The sequence below is a fragment of the Crocuta crocuta genome, unplaced genomic scaffold, assembly GCF_008692635.1.
Source record: "Crocuta crocuta isolate KB4526 unplaced genomic scaffold, BGI_CrCroc_1.0 scaffold93, whole genome shotgun sequence".
Lineage (NCBI taxonomy): Eukaryota > Metazoa > Chordata > Mammalia > Carnivora > Hyaenidae > Crocuta > Crocuta crocuta.
This window is the reverse complement of record NW_027529641.1, coordinates 5,021,210-5,041,775: the sequence shown is the minus strand read 5'-3', so window position 1 is coordinate 5,041,775 and position 20,566 is coordinate 5,021,210. Positions and strand designations below refer to the sequence as shown.

At 46.3% G+C, this 20,566-nt stretch overlaps 1 long non-coding RNA gene across 2 annotated transcripts; it reads right to left on the bottom strand.

Moving 5' to 3' along the window:
* Window positions 1-2,029: 2,029 nt before the first annotated feature.
* Window positions 2,030-15,138, bottom strand: LOC144230154 (uncharacterized). 2 transcript variants are annotated; one of them, XR_013334714.1, is made up of 3 exons: window positions 14,184-15,138; window positions 4,139-4,222; window positions 2,030-2,262 (listed from the first exon to the last, which is right to left on the bottom strand). It is a non-coding gene; the product is annotated as an uncharacterized LOC144230154 (long non-coding RNA). The 2 variants fall into 2 exon arrangements; XR_013334715.1 differs by having other exon boundaries at window positions 14,250-15,138.
* Between the last annotated feature and the right edge of the window lie 5,428 nt (window positions 15,139-20,566).

The window sequence follows — 20,566 nt, the reverse complement described above, 5'->3', positions numbered from 1 at the left end:
TTTAACAATTCAACGTGAGTGTTCCTGACCAGCAGGCATTTTTCCTCCACGTGGGTGGGTTGAACCTAGTGTTGGCTCTTGTCACCATTTGTTAAATAAACCCACTTAGGAAATGTATTCAGAGACATACACATACACAGAGAACTGTGTATGGATTCCTTTCATCTTGTGGTTCTGCCATTCCCTAGAGCCTATGAATCTTCCGCATGTGGTCAGATGATGGAGAAAGAGCACAGAGGAGGGAACACGGACTCTAATGGGCCACATCTAGAATACCATTCAGATTCCATTGGCTGGAAATTATTCTAAGCTGCAAGGGAGGTTGAGGAAGCTGGTCTAGCTGGTATTCGAGAGGGAGAGTAAATCAATCTGGTCACAGCAGTCTTTGCTATGGGGACCCAGGATCCTGGTGGCTTCTTTCAGCTCAGTGGTACCTCACCCTCAGGGTCTGGCCCTTCATCAAAAGTGGCAGCCAGCAATGACGTATTCTAGCTAGCCACCTAGCTAGAAGAGCCAGTGAGCTAAATCCTTAGTATAAGTCATCACTCCCTAAGTAATTAATCTCTTGGGTCAGTTTAGATTTTTTTTTTTCGTCTATCAGAGAAAGAAAGGAACAAAGCAAAACAGAAGTGACGGCGTGTATGCCGTCAGGTATGCCTTAGTTTCCTCATCTGTAAAACAGAGACGGTAAGAATACTTACCTCATAGCATTGTGAGAAATAAAGGAGTCGATATACACAAAATGCTTAAAGGCTTATAGTAAGTGTTCGAAAATAGAGAACTATGGGAAGAGGAGAGGGGCGAGGAGGGAGAAGAAAAAGAGGAAAAAGGAAGCTTCCCTGAAGCAGAAGGGTCCCCAAAGCATAAATTTTTCCAGGAGTTTCTGCTTATTTCCCATTGGTCAGAACTTAGTCACACGGGCACAGAGCTACAAGGGAGGCTGGAAAATGTAGTTTTCATTCCAGACACTTACACACCGGGCTAAAACGCTGGGACTTTATTACTATTGAAGAAAAGAAGAATGGACACTGGCGGAAAATAGTTTCTGTCACATTCACTAAGAACCTGGACAAAGGGCCAATTTTCACAAGGAGTGAACAGAACCCCCTGGTTTAAGTGACAGAATGGGTACCTGAGGCAAAGTCTGTAGACATGACTATGGAGTGACGGGCAGTTGGGTGCCTGTCACTGAGAAAGGTTGGTGCTGGCCCTACTTCTCTGCGTCTGGAGCTTTCTACACCCAAATGTCCACCACTGGTCAGGGCGTATGCGGGAGTTTACTCCTGTAGTCCTGGAACTTTGCAGATGTAATTAGTTAGGAGGAGGTCATGCTGAAATAGGGTCCCCACTTGGACCCTAGTAGGTGGGACCCTACCTCCATATGACTTGTGTCCTTATAAAATTGGGATACCGGGAGAGTGCCACGCGGACAGGAAGGCAGAGTTCAGGGTGACGCGTCTACAAAGCACGGAATGCCAAACATGGCCCGTAAGCCAGCAGACGCTGGGGGAGAGGCAGGGGACAGGGTCCCTTCCCAGCCCTCCGAGGAAACCAAACCAGCCAACGCCTTGATCTTGGACTTCTAGCCTCCAGAACTGGGAGACAATAACTGCCTGTTGTTTAAGCCCCGCAGTGGGTGTGACTTGGTTACGGCAGCCCAAGGAGACAAATACTGGCTCCTGCTCACTGTCAGGTTTCAAGTCCAGCTTTGCTCCAAGCTTCCAGACCCGGCCTCCTCAGCGGTCTCAGCCCTTGGCTCCACCTCTACCTGTTTTCTCTATTCCCCACCCACCTCACCTGCCTCCCTCCCCCCACTCCCATCCGCCCATCTGCTTCCCCGGCTGCCTAGCTCCCTCCCCCCTTGAAACCCTGGTTATGGCTGCTGATACCCCTGGCATGGATCTCACGTTCACTTTGAGAATACTCCACCCACTAAACTGTTTACAGCCAGTGAGGGAGCATTTTAGGGGAAGACAGAAACTCTCGCCTGCCCTTCGGCTTTATTTGTACCATAAAACAAAATCGAGTTGAGTACCTTCTGGATAATCTGATTAACGTTGACAGTCACATTGAATAATTAGGCTGTTTTTCTTTGGGCAGGGAGGGGTGGCATTTTTGCCAGAAACAGACCACCCCTCCTCTCTAGAATGTGTGGACACGGCTCTCCGCGTCTGTGCTGGCCGGTTAACTCAGAACTTGGGTGTTATCTGGACCATCGATGGAAGAAGCCTCAATCCTTATTTACAAAATATTTCCCGGCAGCTGAAATTAGAGAAGCTCATGAGACAGAGACTTAGGAAAATAAGGGACGTGCAAAGATGTGCAACTAGTGTGACCGTATCCAAAAAGGAAATCCATTCCTGGAAAGTTCCCAGGCCACCCAAGCAGAGAGGCAGCCACCAGCTTCCAAGGACAGCCCCAGTTTCAAATGTACTTCCCTGAACACCTCAGGAGCCCCCATACCTGTGTGTCTGGGTTTAGGTTTCAGCAAATATGGGCAGCAAAAATGGAACCAGAGCTCATGAAGGAAGCCCCCCACTTCAGGAGGGCACAGTGGAAGGTGGGGTATTAAGGGGTACTGATGGAGACCTGAGGAAGGGTCACAGTGTGATGGACAGCCAGGCCTGCAGGGGGCAGTAATGCCCCTGGGGGAAACGCAGTCAAAGGTCACCTCCCCCAAACTGGTTGGTAAGTGCCATCTGGTTAAAATGAATCACAAAGGCAACCTTGAGATGGAAGAGAAGTCCCAAATGGATAAAGCAAGAGCAGGCATGCTGAGGACAGTCGTGGGTCCTATGCTGCAGGAGGGAGCATCCTAGGTGCTGAGTGATCGCTGTCAACACTGGCCTTTAGGGAGAATGGGGGTCAAAGGTGGTGCAAGACAGCTGTCCAGGAGCTCTGAGCTGGTGCCGGAAATGTAGGGATGGCCCAGGCTTTCCTCCTGGTGTCCTTCAGGGAGTGAGAAGAGGCGTTCTCCCTGAACTAGTGTCTACACAGCCCCGGTGTGCCCCCGTGTGGACTCCCCCTGTCCCCCGACAGGGTTCGGGGCAACATGGAGTCCCCCATGTCTGGGAGCCACAGCTGGTATTCAGTCATTCCTCCCATGAGGGGACAAAAGNGGGGTAATCCCATCTGTATTGCATCAAAGTTTTGTTTTGTGGGGTTTTTTTGTTTTTAATTTTCAGATGAATAATTCAGTGGCTATGCCAAGGTTGAAATATTTTTCTGTTTTCAGTAAGATGTGAGAAAAGGAAATGAATTTTAATGAAATGTTTTGGTTTACTTTATCAGAAGCTTCCAGTATAGTGGGATTCCCACGCCCTAAACAGATGTCAGCTGTTTCATACTCTTGCCTGCAAAAGGCAACAGAGAGCCATGCGGTTCTTCTTTACCTGTTCACCTGGCCCTGCTCACCCCCTCGCATCCCCCACGCCCTGGATGGAAAGAGCTCCCTGTGCGCCCCAAGCTGCTAGAACTTTGAAGCCACGCGCATTTCAGAAAACTGAAATTACAAGGGATAATGATGGTGTCTTCACGGACACAGACCAACAGGTTTCCCTCGGAGAGAGAGAGGGCCCTGTGCATTCCTGCCCCGCCAGGCGGAGCGGGCTCTGGTGGATGCCCAAATTCTCTGAGCCGACCATTCCCAGGAAGGACCGGAGCACCACACACTTCAGAAAAGAGGAATTAAGGGAGAGGTGGAGGGATGTGGCAATATCTCTAAAGACAAGACATTGCCGTCAGGTGGAGGTGATGTCACAGGTCTCTGAGACTATGCTAGAACATGAGCTAATTTATAGCTGCAGGCTCAGGACGGGTTTTGAGCAGAAGTTTCTGAACAAAGTCAGCAAGGAATAGACCACATGGGCTCTCATAAATGGGATTACTGATGGGATTCTTCCTAATTCAAGAAAATGCCTGCCTACCATGAGGTGACGTCTATAGATCAATCAAAAGCATGACTGGTTAGCCCTGAGCACTGTGCTGGGAGGGGGGTGGGTGGGACGGCGAAGGAAAGGGTAATCAGCTCGTGCCTGCAAGGGCTTATGAGAATATGCTTGTCCGGGCAGTGACTGTGCACAATAAACCAAAAAAAAAAAAAAAACCCAAACAAAGTCTGCAGTCAGGGGCTCCTTACCTGGATTCCAGCTGCCACCGTCACCGCGGCGTCACCTTGTCCAGAGATCGAAGCAGGTAGCGAACAAGAGACAAAGGAGAGCAACTGTGAAAGAACACAGCTATCAGAGATTCCTGTTGGCACAGGGGCCTCCTAACAATTCTGGTTTTGTATCTTCTCCTTGTAAGTTTTTCCCATCATCTTCTAATCGTATAACATCGTCGCCCTGGTAAGGAAACGGGGCGAACAGCTTTGTCCTGGTCTTCCTGGAGATTTGGAGGAGACCTTTGCCTTCCTAGCTTCCCAGAAGCATCTTTATTCTGTTCTCCTGATTCACGCGGAGGGTGGGTATAGCGCGCAGTAAACCCGTGAGGCGGAAACTTCTAGGGGAAGCCAATTAGGAGGCTCCCCTTTCCCCTTTACTCTCCTCGGTCCGACTCCCCAACAGGGGAGAGGCCCAAAGTGGCCAGTGATGGAGGAGATGCTGGGAGCACAGCAGGAACAACGTCTATGTCAACAGGCTTTGCCTGGAACAGAATATGGAGAAGGGGCTCAAGGAATGGATTTGCTCAGGAAAACAGGATCAACAGAGCAAACACTGCCCCAGTGCGTAGACAGCTGCAGCCGAGGAATGAATGGATCAATAAGAAACAGGAGAAATGTAATATAAGCCAGAAAAAGATACCTACTCCACTATCCCGCCATTAGACAAGCTGATTCTTTTTTTTTTTAATTTTTAATGTTTTATTTATTTCTAGGAGAGAGAGAGAGAGACAGAGTGAGCAGGGGAGGGTCAGAGAGAGAGGGAATCACAGACTGAAACAGGCTCCAGGCTCTGAGCTGGCAGTCAGCACAGGCCCGACGCGGGGCTCGAACCCACGAACCGCGAGATCATGACCTAAGCGAAAGTCGGACGCTTAACCGACTAAGCCACCCAGGTGCCCCTAGACAAGCTGATTCTAACATTTATGTGGGTAAAACAAATCAGCTAGACTGTGCAGGAAAACTATAAAAAGGAAGCGCAACGAGAAGGGAACCCTTCAGACCAAACATGCTGCTGAGACTCAATAATGAAAATAGTGTGGGAAGAGCCAAAGAGTCAGACCTACCCAGGGAAGCATAGAAACTCCTGAAATAGACTCAGAGACACACAGGAAGTTGATTTCTGGTAACAGTGAGGTCTCATTTCAGTGGAGATAACGTTAGCATTTTTAATAAATGGTATTAGGACAAACGGATAACCATCCAAAAAAGATATAGCTCGGTCCAGGGGCAGCTGGGGGGCTCAGTCAGCTAAGCACCTGGCTTCGGCTTCGGCCGTGATCTCATGGTTCATGGGGTTGAGCCCCGCGTCGGGCTCTGTGCTGACAGCTCCGAGCCTGGAACCTGCTTCAGATTCTGCGTCTCCCTCTCTCTCTGACCCTCCCCTGCTCACGCTGTCTCTCTCTCTCTCTCTCAGAAATAAATAAAACATTAAATTTTTAAAAATTTAAAAAAAAGAAAAATGAAATCATAAAAGCCTAAGAAGAAAACATTTAAAAATTTCTTTTAAACCTTGGTGTAGAAAAGGTCTGCCTGTGATTTGAAGAACCAAAACCATTACAAAAAAATATTATATAAATATAAAATGCTTCTAGAGAGGAAAAAATAGCACAGCAAAGAGATAAATAACAAATGGGATATATCTGCAACTCATACCTCCCTCTCATAAAGAGAGCTCATAGTAATTGAGAATATGGAAAACCAATGACCTAATACAAAGCAGGCAAAACGATTTAAATAGAGAGTCCACCACACACACACACACACACACACACACACACAGAGCTCTTACATTTATGAAAGGTGCTTAACAAAAAATATGCAAATTAAAATAATACTGATGTGGCCTTTTTTACCCATCAGTTTGGAAAAACTCAAACATTTGGGAACATACTCTACTGGTGAGGCTTTGTGCAAACCGAGGTGGTAAAAATGCAGAATGGTTTGCCTCTTAAGGGGAGGGTGTCTGGTACTCAAAAGTCTATCAAAACGACGAATGCACTACCGCTGCCCAGCAATCCTACTCTGGGAACTTACCCACCCTTACACATCCTACACATCATATAAGAACGCTACAAAAAGAGTCATCATTGTAACAACATTCATATAGAGGGAAAGAGTATAAACATCTCAGGTGCCCATCAATAGGGAAGGGGTGAAATGAACCTTAGATTATCATGCAGCTATTTTAAAAAATGGGGACACCTGTCTGGCTCAGTCCATGCTGCGTTCGAGTCTCTTGATCTTGGGAAATCCAAGATTTCACATTGGGTGTAGAGATTGTTTAAAAATAAAATCTTTAAGAAGAAAAAGAACGAGGGGCTTTTTTATATTTTAATATGGGACATTTCCCATGGTACAGTAAGGCAAGGGAGGAAATTTTAGAACAGTATGCTACCTTTCCTGAAAGAAAGGGGAGAGATTAGATTGTGTGCATTTGCATAAATGACACCAGTAGATGACATGGGGAAACTAATAAAAGTGATCGTGGAGGACACGGATTTGAAAAGTCAGAACCAGGATGAGCACTGAGACGTCTGCTCGGTCTGGGTCTGACCCCCTAAATGAGGGATATCCAACTCTTCCCAGGAGAACCAAGTGGATGTATTACACTTCAAGTTTTTAAAAAAATTCTTTTTAGTCAATAGGAAGAAATTCAAATGACAAGGAGCTTGTTCTGAATCTCTACCAACCCCAAATCCTTAGTCTGACTTCCAGCCTCCACTCTGTCAAACCTCAACAAGAAATTCCACAAGTTTGGGGTTAGTGTTTCCTATGAAGATAAATTACAGCTGATTTCCACGTTTAAGTTCAGCTATTTGCTTAGTATGAAAGATTTCTTGGGGATGTAAGATGGCAACCCCAAACAGTAAAATGGCGCCATGATTTTGAGAGTACACATATGTCTCTTGTATGTCTGACTTCATATTACAAATATTTGAAATAAAGCAATCCTTTATGACGCTTTAAAAAAGTAGGGGAGATGTATTTACTCGTTCCTTGACTCAGTGTTTTCTGAGCTTGAACTAGGCGGAAATTTCTGTGTCCGACCCTTGCCACCAGCAGAAGAAATTGAGTCACTCTGCTAAGCAGCACGAGACTTTCATGGCAATCTGGCTCACCCACCCTCATATTCTGTGTTGTGGCCACACCGGTCCTTCCCTCTGTGCTCTCCCTGACCATTGTCTGCTGGAAATGCTCAGCTCCTCACTGCTTGACAAACTGACCTCTACTCATCTGTCAAGGGTCTCAGCTTAAGAGCTGATCACACAAAGCCGATCAGTAGTTGCCAAGGGCTGGGAGAGTGGGGAACCCGGAGGGATTGCTCATGACCACGGGGTTTCTTTTAGGGCTGATGAAAATGTTCTGAAATTAGAGATGATGGTTCTAAAACTCTGTACAAATACTAAAACCACTGAAGTGTACCCTTTAAAGGGCAAATTTTGTGGTATGTGAATTATATTCAATATAGATATAGTTTTTTTAAAGATCCCTTCTTCAGAGAAATCTTTCTGGATCAGACACCCAGTACTTCTGAGGACTCTGTGGTACCTGTTATGACAGGGATCACAATTATAAAGAGTAATTATGTCACTGGTTATTAAATACTGAGGGGTACTGAGAGCAAGGTGGTGGGAAGGGTCCATTGTAGAGAATTTAAAAGCTTTAATAAAACCAACTAAAAGCTGATATTCTCTTTACTATGCCATGTCCTGGCAGTTCTAAGTCATGTCGGTGATAAAATACATCCTCTCTCCAAAAAAAAAAAAAGGAAAAAAAGCCAAAAAAAAAAAAAAAAAAAGGCTTTTTGGTCTACATTGTAAAGAATCCTGGGGATTACTGTTGAGTTTAAGTGATATGTGTGTAAGCTTCAAATGAACACATTCTTATTCCTTTAATAAACATTGTATTCTACATGGAAGTTAATTCAGAGAATTCCCAATTACAGCCAGTCCCCTGCAGATGAACTCAGCTACAGGGGTTTCTTTTGAGATAAATTTGTCATTGTCACGTAACAGAAGTGCTCAGCTGGTGTTTCCAGCCTTGTGCTGCTACAAATACCTGCCTTTCAAATGTGGATTCAAAGTAAACACAGATAGCACACTGATTATGAAGACAAAACAGGAACCCGAGGTACAGGGAGGTACGAGGTACTTACTTCTGCCGGGTCATGTAACTACTTGAGTTTTTGTGTTTTAAATTTTTAAAGAACAAAATCACGAGGAGAGAAAGTTTCACTGGTGAAGGCAACAGTTCACACATGGAATATTTTACTGAATTGCATTCTTTTCTACTGTTGTTTGTTTTGAACTAAAGGACAAATCCAGAAAATACATTTTTCATCAGTGGTACCATATGGAAGTTGCCTAAATCATACCCTTTACAGTTTGGTTTTATTAAAATTCACTTATTAGTTACTGAACAATTATTTACATCAAATAATATTATATGAGACTGTAACCAAAGGATGAAAGTTTAATTTTAAATAGATCTAAAAATGAATAATAATCAATTAGGTTTTTCCCCTTTTAGGCACAATAATATCTTTCTTTTCCTGTTGTACTGCAAGATCATGCAAACAAATATTCACTATGAGGAAACTTTCTTTTAAAAATTTTTTAAATGTTTATTTCTTTTTGAGAGAGCAAGCGAGCAGTGGAGGGGCAGAGAGAAAGGAAGACAGAGGATCCAAAACAGAATCTGTGCTGACAGCAGAGAGCCCAATGCAGGCTCAAACTCATGAAGGGCAAGATCATGACCTGAGCCAGAGTCAGACGCTTAACTGACGGAGCCACCCAGGTGCCCCGAGAATACTTTCAGTACGAGGAAAGTATCTACACTTCCTTTCTGGCCATTTTTGTTATTTCATTTTATGATTATTGCTGGAAATAATTTGTCATATAGAGGAGGGAATTCGTTTCTAATACTCCCTTCTGTTCGAGTAAGTAGTGACATTCATGACGGTTATATTGATGAGCTACATATGTCCTTGAATATATTCCCAAATATCTTGAATGCATAATAAAGATATGCATTTTTGAATAATATTCACATTCACTTAAAATACTCAGGAAAAAATACTCATCAGTGCAAGGTGTTGGTAAATTGCTAAATTGGGTGGATTAACTGTTTGGTGTGTTAGCCAAAACTCTGCTGTAGGAAATGTGAAATAATTGTTCTGTGATCAGAGCATCCGTAGGAGGAGCTGGGATCTGAACCAGATCTTCTACCAGAGAGCCTTCTCTCGTAACCATCATACTATATCGCTGCCTCACACACGTACTATTGAAACTCAAGTCACCCATGAAATGCCATCCAACTGTAACTATACCAGAGAGGTTGCCCAGGTGAAGACGGAGATACAGAACCCCAGTCTACACAGCTGTGGGTCAAAGTCACACTTCAGCCCAATCACCAAGAGTCAGAGATCACAAGCAGGCAATTCTTCAAATGCCAAGGATCTGCTTTCAGGGTGGTTCATTGGGTTCCTCTCCCAGGTTAGGTCCTAAACCATATTACATCACTCCTGCCTCAGGGCCTTTGCACTGACTGTTCTTTTGTCTAGCTTTCTTTCCTGGCTCTTGAAATATCTCTCATGTTACCTCCTTGAAGAAGCCCTCCCTGACTCTCATAATCTGAAGTTACCCCCTCCCCCAGTCACCAACCAGTCACTAACCATTGTCCTATTTCATTTATTTTTATAGCATGTAGCACTGCTTTTACTCTCCATCTCTTTCTTTTTTTAAATCAAATCAGTGGCTGGTATATAATAGGTTCCTAATAAGTATTTATGAAGTTATTGAAAGAACGGCCATGCGAAAGGATTAGTATTGCCGTGCAAAGAGGGATTCTGAGGTCGCATCCAGGCTCAGCGGGACAGAGGACTGTGAAAAATTAGCCACATCTGCCATGCGCAGGATGGGGGAGGGGTACCGTGTACACGTGGGCCCTGGACTGCCATATTATCCAAAATAGAGGGATGGGCTAGGGCTCGCCCCTCATAAGCACCCATCAACCAACTCACAGGCAACTCACAGGCGTAGGCACACTCACTGATGGGGCTCCTTAGCTCCCCCTACCTGGTTCTTGGGGAGGGAAAGTGCATACAGAAAAGCAAAGCACTGCTGATAGCTGACACGTCTGATCTCAGAGTTAAGAGGCTAGAGATTTTTTTTTTAAAGACTTTAATTATGATTCTCACCCTCATGTGGGGATGAGGGATTTGACTGGGGAGCAAAGCTTCCTCCACAGGGTTCAAACTTCATAAACCCAAACTCTACCAGCATCCCAGAGCCTGAGTCTGGAAGGAAGCAGGAACGTAAAACCAGCCCCAGCCGTAGAAGATCTTCTCCTTCCCCTCCCAAGTCGTTAACAAAGACTGACACTGTAGTCTTTATCAAAAAATCTTGTTCCCTAAGTGGTGATACAGAATAATTATCTCAGCATGCAATCAGCACAGCGATCTTCTTCAAAGCAATTTGTAAAATTTGTGGCAAGGATATGCATTTTTAAAATAGATTAAATTTTCAAGAGCTCGCCTCTTAAACCTGGTCAGAATGTATTTACAACTCACCTGGTGTGATGATGCCTCTCTCCAAGCTGGAATTCTCTTTCATTAGGCCTTACTTAATTGAATCAGGCAGAGTCATTCTGGGACGGTCCCAAAAGAAAACCTTTTATCTCAAGGCAAATGTGCCTTAACAAGGCCCTACAGGTAAATAAAGCCAGGTTTCCACAAACCCCAAGCCTCTGCGCCTGCTTTCAACAGCTTACCAGCCGACTTCATTTGTTTTTCTCTTAAGTGAGGAAATTGCTTCTGGAGTTCACTGTTGTCAGTGAAAGCAACAAGTTGGCCTCTCCTCCCCCCTCCCCTTGTAACTATTAAGAAACACCTTGTCTCCTTTCTTTTTTTCCTTCCTTCCTCAACAATTAAGTCGTGTATATGCTGGAGTGTGCTTGCAAGTCAAGAGGTGGGCAAGGTATAACCCGGAGCATCAGATTCACCCTCTGGTTGATTCCCACTGGGTGGACTCTAGAATTTAGGCTTTGGGCCAATCTTCACTGAATTCACTAAAGGTCAAAGAGGGTGACCCTACATTCCCCCCAAATAAGGTGTAGCAGGAGCCCACCTAATGTTTACCACGGGCTTCTTGGCTCAGCAGTCAGAACACCTGGGTTCTCCAACATTCATGTGCCCAACGCGGATCCTGGAGGCCAGCGTGGAGGCAGCGCTGGCCCCTGAGCCCCACTCTAGACTTGAGAAACTGTGAAGGGTGATTGTCGTCGTAATAACTACATACTTTCAAGAGGGACGAGTCCACTCCATTTCTAAAACCAATCCCCAAATCTGAAGCGTGGCTTGAAGGGTCTTGTAAGTCACCTTACAAACGTCCCCTACCCCCATCCCCCACCCCGGGCCTCCCTGCTCCTGGCCCAGAAGAATCTAAGATTTGTCTAGAAAAGGGACTTGTCCTTCCTGGCACTTTTTCGCAGGCGTTCTCCTTGACGCAGCCTAAACTCGGGTTCCAGCAAAAATCAGAGGCTCCCGGAGCGGCCGTGACTCGCTCCATCACCAGCCAAGCTGCCCTGTGCTGGTCCCGAGCTGCCTGCCGCGCGTATCAAATGTCACTCGGGGATGACTAATCGCGGATGCCGATTAGAAGCCCTGAGCCTGACGGTAAACGAGCCCGTGCAAACTTAGCGCGAGTCATCTGACGGGTCACGTGGGCGGGGCGCGGCGGGCCGTCTCCCCTCGCCCGCGACCTGCGTGACTCAGTGCGGCACACGGTCCTCGGCGAAGGGCAGCGGTTACATAAACGCCAGTGAGCGCGCCCGGGGGGGCGGGGAGGCCGCGACCCACACACCTCCTCTTTTAGCCCCGGGGGGTGGGGGGGCGCCCCCCCCTCGGATTCCCGGGAAGGTCTGCGAGGCCGCCGGAAGGTTTCCAGAACATAGAAGCGGCCCCGATGCTCACGCGGGGACCCGGGCCGGAGCTGGCACACCCAGAAAAGACATCCTCCATCCTGAAGCCCTCCGGGATCGCCTGTAAAGCGATTCCTCCCCCATCCCAAAGCCGGCAGGGGCGGGGCGGGGCGGGACGCAGGACGCGAGGCCGGAGAGACTTGTTCTATTATATAAACTTGTAATTGGCTCCGGCTCCTGCGGCTCGATGCACGATGTTTCCAACCAGATGGATTGTGAGGCCGGTCAGCTTCCATTGCCCCTCCTTCCCGGGCCTCCCACGTCCCCTCACTGCTCGGGCCCCACCCTTCTGCCTCCCCAAGTCCACCAGAATTCCCCTTTCTTTCCAGGCCTCCCCAGTCTAAGGGATGGCATCCAAAAAGGCACTATTCGTTGGAAATAGTGCTTAACTATTAAACTAACGTGTACCCAGCTTGCAAATCAGCACGTAGGAGCATCTCACTAACTCAAGTGGAAAAGGAGTGATCCAACCCCAGCGATCAGGCCTCAGACCTTTTTTGCATCAGAAGGCCCTGGGGGGCTTGTTAGTACGCGGGGCGCTGCGCCCCGCTCCCCTCCCGGGAGTTCTGCTCACTAGGTCTGGAGCGGGTGCAGGAAATTTGCATGTCAACAAATTACCAAGAGATGGGCGCTCCCTGGACCCCGGGGGATGGGGGGGGAGGGGGGCGGGTTCTACAATTTCTATTTTTTCTTCCCTTCAGGAAGGTTGGCCAACCAAATTAATGGTGCGAACAGGATGTCAGGAAGACCAACCTCCTCTCCAGGACTCTGTCGCGTTTTAGAAGTGTGCGTTTACAAACAAACATGTTCCTTATAAGTCATAACGGCCATCGCTGTGCGTCAGGAAACAGCTTTGCAGGAGCCCCACAAATTAGCAACCAGAAAGCTGGCTCATTCCAAGAGTTTGGAAATCCAGCGTTTTATAGTAGGAGGTGACCTGGGAGACTGGCCAGGCTCCAACCTCACCTAACAGGTGAGAACTGAAGGTCAGCAAGGCTGGTAGATTGGTGTAGAGAGGAGGGAAGGCCAGCGTTCCTGTAAGCAGGTGTACCTAGCTGCGTTTGTTCAAACCCCGGCTTCACCACTGGTTAGCCTGCAATTTTAACTTCCTTCTGTTTCCTAATCTGTACAGAAAGACCCAGGTTTATTTTGCTGCGGTATTGTGAAAATGCTGTCTAATGTTTAAAACCTGCATAATTCAAATCAGGTTTGCACATGTGTCATATTATGCTCTTATTAGTATTGATCAAGACCACGGTGCTAACTTGCAGGTGAGCTAGGATTCAAACCCAAGACCCCTGACTTCAAATCCAAAATGATTTTTTTTCACCATCCTAGTGTGTGGGGAATGTTTCTTTAAAAATATGTGCCTGAGGTACCTAACTTCAATCATTCCTCTGATGCTGAAGCATTTTTCTCCTGATCAGTACAAATAGTTGATGTGTGTTGGACTTTCTGGTTGTACATGAACCTGACTGAAGTAACCGTGCAGCCCAAGGGCCCCCCAAGAGCCCGGAGGATTCAAGATGCTACTTTAGAGCTTTTGGTGAAATGCATACCCTGAATTGGCTCACTCAATCTCGCTGCTTTTTTAAAACTGATGTTTTCAGTTGTTGCGGGGGCGGGGAGGTCGGACCCGTTAGCCAAATGACCTTCACCATTGCTCCATCCTAGGGCAGATATCCTTAGGACTGAAGAATCTTTGAAACTTCAGGCTGGAGCTGAGTATTGCCTACTCTGAATCCCTGAACAGCTGAAACTAGTGCCTAAATCACTTCCTCTGTGTTATTAGCAAACAGGGCTGGGAGGCACACCTTTGCACCTGCTTTTACCAAGCCCTCTGAGAGACCCCCTGAAGCTCAGAGAGTCACAGATCAGAAAGGGTTGGGGGGAGGGAGGAAAAGCAGTCAAATAATCAGGGTGACAAATTGGAAATATAGAACCCACCGTGGCACAGGGCGCCATTGTGGGTATGTGACATTCACATCCCCTCAAGAAATGAGATGCTAAATTGCTAATAGCCTCCCTGGGGTTTGGTTACCTGCTGCGACACCTTCTAGATTTTGTAGGAGTTTAGGCGCATTAAAATATCACAGCGTATGCTCACATGTGAGGCATCCACTCATGTCCTTGATGTTGATGCTGAAATTCTGTAACGAAGAAAAGCCTCTTTCCCACGTAATCCAACTGCAAATTGGTATCAACAGGCACTTCCAAATGAGAGAACTGTTGCCAAGCACCGCTGTGACGTCAGAGGTTAAAGTTGTTAAAGTGATACACAGAAGAAGTTTTGAGCTGGTGATTTTAGGTCTTAGAATCTGTGTCTTTTCCACATTGTTTCTTTCTTCTCCCTCTCCAAACTGACTCTGACTTGGCCTTCAGTTTTATTTCATCATTGCTCTTATTTTTAACTTTTCTCTCTCCCCCACCCTCATCTTAGATTTGCTTGGCCTTTAAGATGGTGATTTTCCACTTCGGTTCCCATAGTTGGTTGGATTGTGAAATCAACAAGTCCTTTTATTTTTATTTATTTATTTTTAGAGAGAGAGCGTGTGTGTGCACGTGCAAGCAGGGGAGAGGGGCAGCGGGAGAAGGAGAGAGAGAGAATCCCAAGCAGGGTCCACACTCCGCACCAGCGTGGAGTCATTGTCATAGAGTGATCAATCACTTGTTTTCCCTTTTCATCTTGATATTTTCCTCCATGGTCAGTAGCTTTTTTAGCCCGTCCTCGCGCACTTTGACAGAAAGATTGTGACTTCGCTAACCTCTTACAGATTCAAGAGCACGGTTCCTATTTCTGGATATTTGCAAGTTAAGTTTTGATTATTTTGTAACAATTATTGATGTATGTAATATCCAGACCTGTCATTTGCAGATACATCCAGAGAAGTAGACTTGATATAAGACTGAAATAATCACTCACTTGGCTCCCTTTCAAGGGTGCAGAATGGTTGTTCCCCTCGGGGTAGTCACTTTGGTGTTAAAAACTTTTTTTATTGTTTCTGGCCCAATGGTCCTTCAGGGAAACTGGCCATGGTGGCAAAAGGTAAACACATTTGATCTCTAACAGTGTCACAATGGGAAGCAAGACCAGGCGTTCTGGAAGCCTGAGGAGGGGCAGCTAAGGATGGCGTCCCGGAGCAGATGGTACCTTTTGCGAGTGTTACAGGAAAAAGAAGCGGTTGATGAATAGAAAAGTCATCAGTCAGTTAAGATGGTGCTTTAAAGCCTCTTGTATATAGGTTAAGATCTTGTTTGTCTACAGATACCAAAGATTAGTTGCTAATTGGTAGTTGAAACAGGTAGAAGTTCATCTCTCACACGTACGCAAAAGCCAGAAGTGATATGGAGGCTCTGTAGTGTCTTCCACCCTACCTCCTTCTATCTAGTTGCACAGCTATGCGTGATCTCTTGGTCCAGGATGGCTGCAGGAGCTCCAGCCATGACATCTTTATTCCAGGCAGGAACATAAGGGTGAAAGGGAAGGAAGGAAGGAAGGAAGGAAGGCCTTCTCCTTTTAAGAGCCTCAAACTTTATTACATTGTTCCACAGAGCTGCAAGAGAGGCTGGGGAATAAGGCCTTTAATTCAATGGCAATATGCCCAAGCAAAGTCAGGGTTGTTAGAAAGGGAGAAGGGGAGGTATTGGGAACAGTGAGCTGCCTCTGCCAGAGTGTAATTGTGGGTGGAGAGAAGACTGTGTGAGCAAAGGAGGGGAAGAAAACTTATCTTGTTTTAGGGAATAGATAAAGATAAGTAGGTCAATTTGGCTTAGAGTTCAGTTTGCTAAGAGATAAGGCTGGAGAAATAGACACATGCGATTGTGGGAGGTCTTATAAGCTGTGCCCTGCTGAGAAGCTGGAAGGTTATCCCGAGGACCATGGGAGCCATTGAAGGAATTCATCCTTGAGGTAGAGGGGAAAGTGCACTGGGAGGTGAGGGCAGAGGCCTCATTAAGAGGTGACAGCTTTTCAGGAGAATCTATGGAAGCCTGAACTAGGCAGTGGCATCAGGGATCTGGAGATGTGAACAGATTTAAAAGATATTAGAGAGGTAGAACAGGTCAGGTGTAGGCAGTGAGAGATACGTGACCAGATGGAGACACCCAGCAAGCTGGGCGGGTACACCACTCGCTGACATCACAGGGAAGGCTGGACAGGGTAGATGGAGAAGATGAGCTTGGTTTGGATGCTCTGTCCCAAACATTGTATCTACACATTCAGTTTGGGTCGATCCCATTTTCTAGCAGTTTGGTTGAGGTTTCACTTATATACCATAAAATTTACCCATTTTAAGTGTACAGGTGGATGAGTTTTAGTCAATTTATATAATTGTGCAACTATTATTCAGTTGTGGAAGACTTCCACTGTACCAGAAAGTTCCCCCGTGCCCGTTTATAGTCCACTCCCTCCCACCCCTAGTTCTAGGGAATCACTGATTTGCTTTTGGTCAGATCCACTTTTCCAAGTGTAAGTTCAATAAAACAATGAGGATAGTGATTTCCTGGTGGGGAATCAAGGGGTGAGGTGGGGGGGGTGAGTATACACAAATTGTCTAGGAGGCTTTTTCAGACTGCACACCAGGCCCACACCCCCTTAAAGACTCTGTTCCCTTTGCAACTCCAACCCTCCTCCGTCATGAGCCACCATGTTCCAAATGCCAGATGAGATGGTGCCGGAAAACACACTTTATATTATATAATATATCACTTTTCAAGACCATCTCCTGGTTTTCCCACAGTCGGTGTCTCATCAGTACTAACCCCAGCTGCCACTCCTTGAATAGAATTTTTCGAGCACAGATCACCAATTTACAAACCCAAGGGGTGTCCCAGCCCCCCTTGATACAATAACCGTATTTTTCTTTTTGGCTGTGAATAATTCCAAATGCAAAAACAGACAGATAATTCGTTTTAATGGCAGCGCAACCCTATTGAATGGTTTGAGGATACGTTGGTTTGAACGTCGACATTTGGTTTTCCCCAGGACAACTGTTTGATCAGGAGCACCTTTTCCTAGTGCTTGATTTGAAGCTTATTATAGATATCTAAAGTCTCCGAGACTCCATTTCCATTATATCTATCTTGAGCAATGTCAAGGTTTCTTAATTAGTTGTGAACACCATCAAAGCTAGGAATCCTAAGACTGCTGTTTTAAAAATGAGAATTATGCAGGCACTTTTTGCTCCCTTAATTGTCTCAAAGCATTAAAGATTCAAAGTGGGTTTTGGATGGGACTGTGGCTCTAACACATTTCCATCTCTCAAAAAGGCTTTTCCACCGTTCAAACCTCCCCCAATCTTTCTGTCACTTTCATAGATAGAAACCACAGGCTTTAAAAACCCATCATATCAAATATTCTTCAAATTCAACTTTCCTTCTAGCAAAGAGCGCTGGTGTAAGTAGCTCATTGAAATCAATACACAGCCTCTCCGAGAAATGTGGCCAAAAGGGGTTGCCATGTATTCCTTCACCCCCCAAACATTTTTGAGCGCCTTCTGTATGCCAGGTCCTGCTAGGCAGGGCACAGGGGACTCAGCAATGAGCAAGGCAGGAAAGGTCTCTGCCTTCTAGGGCTCACATTTTGGCAGGGAAAGTAAAAGACCATCACCAGGATAATTTCAAAGTAGTAAGTGGAGTAAATAAAACAGGGTGATGTGCTGGTGAGTGACCTGGGGAGGATCTTCTTAGGGGTCGTCAGGGAGGGCTTTTTGGAGGACGTGGAATTTTTGCTGAACCCCAAATGAAGAGACCAGGCAGTTGTGGTCAGGAGGAGGACACTCCCAGAGAGAGGACCCAAGAGAGAACACAGACTGGCACACTCAAGGCACTGCCAGGAGGCCAGAGGTCTGCAAAAGCATGATTCAGGGGAAGGGGTGGGGTGTGATGGGGTGGTTGCCAGGTAGGATCCAGATCAGCTCACCGGCAGCTCACGGCAAGGCTTTCAGTCTATTGTAAGAGCCACAAAAAGTTACTGGAGGGCTTGGGGCTGGCGAGTAGCATGATGCCTTTTGCTAGGAAAACCACCCTGGCTGCTGAGCGAAGTCTGGAATGGGGCAGGGCAAAGGAGGAGACAGGGAGACAGGCTGGGAAGGTATTGCCTGATACAGGTGGGAGATGACCGTGGCTCTGAACTGAATGGGGATGACAGCAGGTAGCAGCAAGGAGGGAGGATTGGGGGCACACTTTGGAGTTAGAGCATTGGGCTGCAATGGGGGGGTGGGGTGGGGGTGAGGAGAAAGGGGAAGCAAACATGATACCAAGGTTCTTGACTTGGACGACTGGATGGATTGGGAGGGGCAGGTATGGAGAGTGTGGGGAATCAAGAGTTCTGTCTTGGACATGTTACACCTGAGATACCTGTTCACCTACTCCTTCATTCACTCACTCACTCACTCAGTCAACTCTTCCTCAAATATGTCCTCTGTCCCAGAGACCAAGCATTTTCCCTGGGGTGATAAAGATAAGCCAGAGTCCCTGCTTTCCAGGCGTGCCTCGTGTTACAGAAGAGGCAGATTTGTCAGAAAGGGTGATGATAGGGGTGATCAGCGACTTCACAGAGGTGTGTTGGTGCACCAGCCATGCCTGCTTGAGGGTATGACCATGTTGAGGTTGGACACGCTCAGGACAGCTGGGCTCTTGAGGAATGACAGCAGCTCCAGAGTTTACCAATAAGGGAGATTTTCCTTGGGCACTGGAGATGGTAGCCATGGGAGTCCGTAATCCAGCTCCAGGAGGGAGGACCAGGAAAGTGCCGGGCCCTCAAGAAGCCTTGGATCCATGGTCACTAGCAACTCTTTTGAACCTGAGCCAAACTGAGACACTTACATGTACTGGATAACATAGATTTAAAAAAAAAAAAAAAAAAAAAAAAAAAAAAAAAGCAAAAAAACATTATATCAACAAACATGCTATTCTGTATTGGCCCCAAATAAGAATTCTGTAAAGGAAGATGTATTTTTCAGTAATCTTTCTGGAGGTGTCTCATGTATAGGGGAACATAAGGAAGTTAAGGAGCTTACCCAGGGTCATTCAAGGGGTAAGTGCCCAGCAGGGATTTCAGCCCAGGAGGCCTGGCTCCAGAGCCCAGTCTGGCTCCCGCTCTCAAATGTGCCATCGTGGAAATTAGCCAGGGAAGATGAGGACGTTGCAGAACACTGTGTTTGGCATGCCCTTGACTCCTTTTATATTTACAGGGGGAAATGGCACTTGACCACAAATGTACATTCTGTGGACAGAATTTTTCTAGGAGGATTGAAAAAAATACCTTAGAGGTCACTTTTGGGGGGTTGGAATAAAGTTAGACAAAAAAGAAACTTTAAATTTTATATCCTTCTGCTGCCTAGACTTTTAAAAAGTAGAGGACATTAATTTAAAATTAAAATATTAGGAGGGTGCCTGGGTAGCTCAGTCAGTTAAACATCTGACTCTTGGTTACAGCTCAGGCCAGGATCTCACGGTTGGTGGATTTGAGCCCCCCATCAGGCTCTGTGCTGATGGTGCGGAGCCTGCTTGGAACTCTCTCTCCCTCTCTCTCTGCCCCTCCACCACTCATAAGCAGTTTCTCTTTCTCTCTCTCTCAAAATAAATAAACTTAACCAAAAAAAAAGTACTTTAAAAATAAATGAATAGGGGCACCTGGGTGGCTCAGTTAGTTGGGCATCCGACTTCAGCTCAGGTCATGGTCTCGCAGCTCATGAGTTCCAGCCCTACACTGAGCTCTGTGCTGACAGCTCAGAGCCTGGGGACTGCTTCAGAATCTGTGTCTCCCTCTCTCTCTCTCTCTCTGCCCCTCCCCCGCTCATACATTGTCTCTTTCCCTCTCTCAAAAATAAATAAACATAAGAAAAAAATTTTAAGCAAATAAAATTAAAATATTAAAGTTCAGTAGTCTAGGCAGGAGCATGCCAGCATCCATATCCACCTTGCCTACCTCCCATTCCACCTTCGTGGAATTTTTCAGATGCTGGGTAATTTTCCCTCTGGCAACTGTCCAAGCCCACTTTGCCATTGCCCCAGGGCCTATGTGGGTAGAAAAGACAGTTTCACTTTTGGATGCTCATGTTTTGAAAATGTAGTTCCTGAACCTTCTTCCTGAAACCTCACACCAATCTTTGTTGCTCTCAACTTGGAGCATGAGGTCAAGAGAGAGGTCACCGAATTATTTCATTATTGCCCCAAGAGGAGCAATCTCTACCATCTCAACCTGAGGGATTTGCAGTACAGGCCAGAGACGGTTTAGGGGTAGAAACCCTAAGTACCAGAAAATCCTGGATGACTAAGGATAACAAGAAAGTACAGATAACCCAAGTGGGGCAACTTCAGGGAACAGTAAAGAGGGAAGCACTGAATGAAGTTCGAACATTTCTTTCCTACATCCCTTACCTGATACCATCTCAGTGTGATAAATACCTACCCACAGATGTG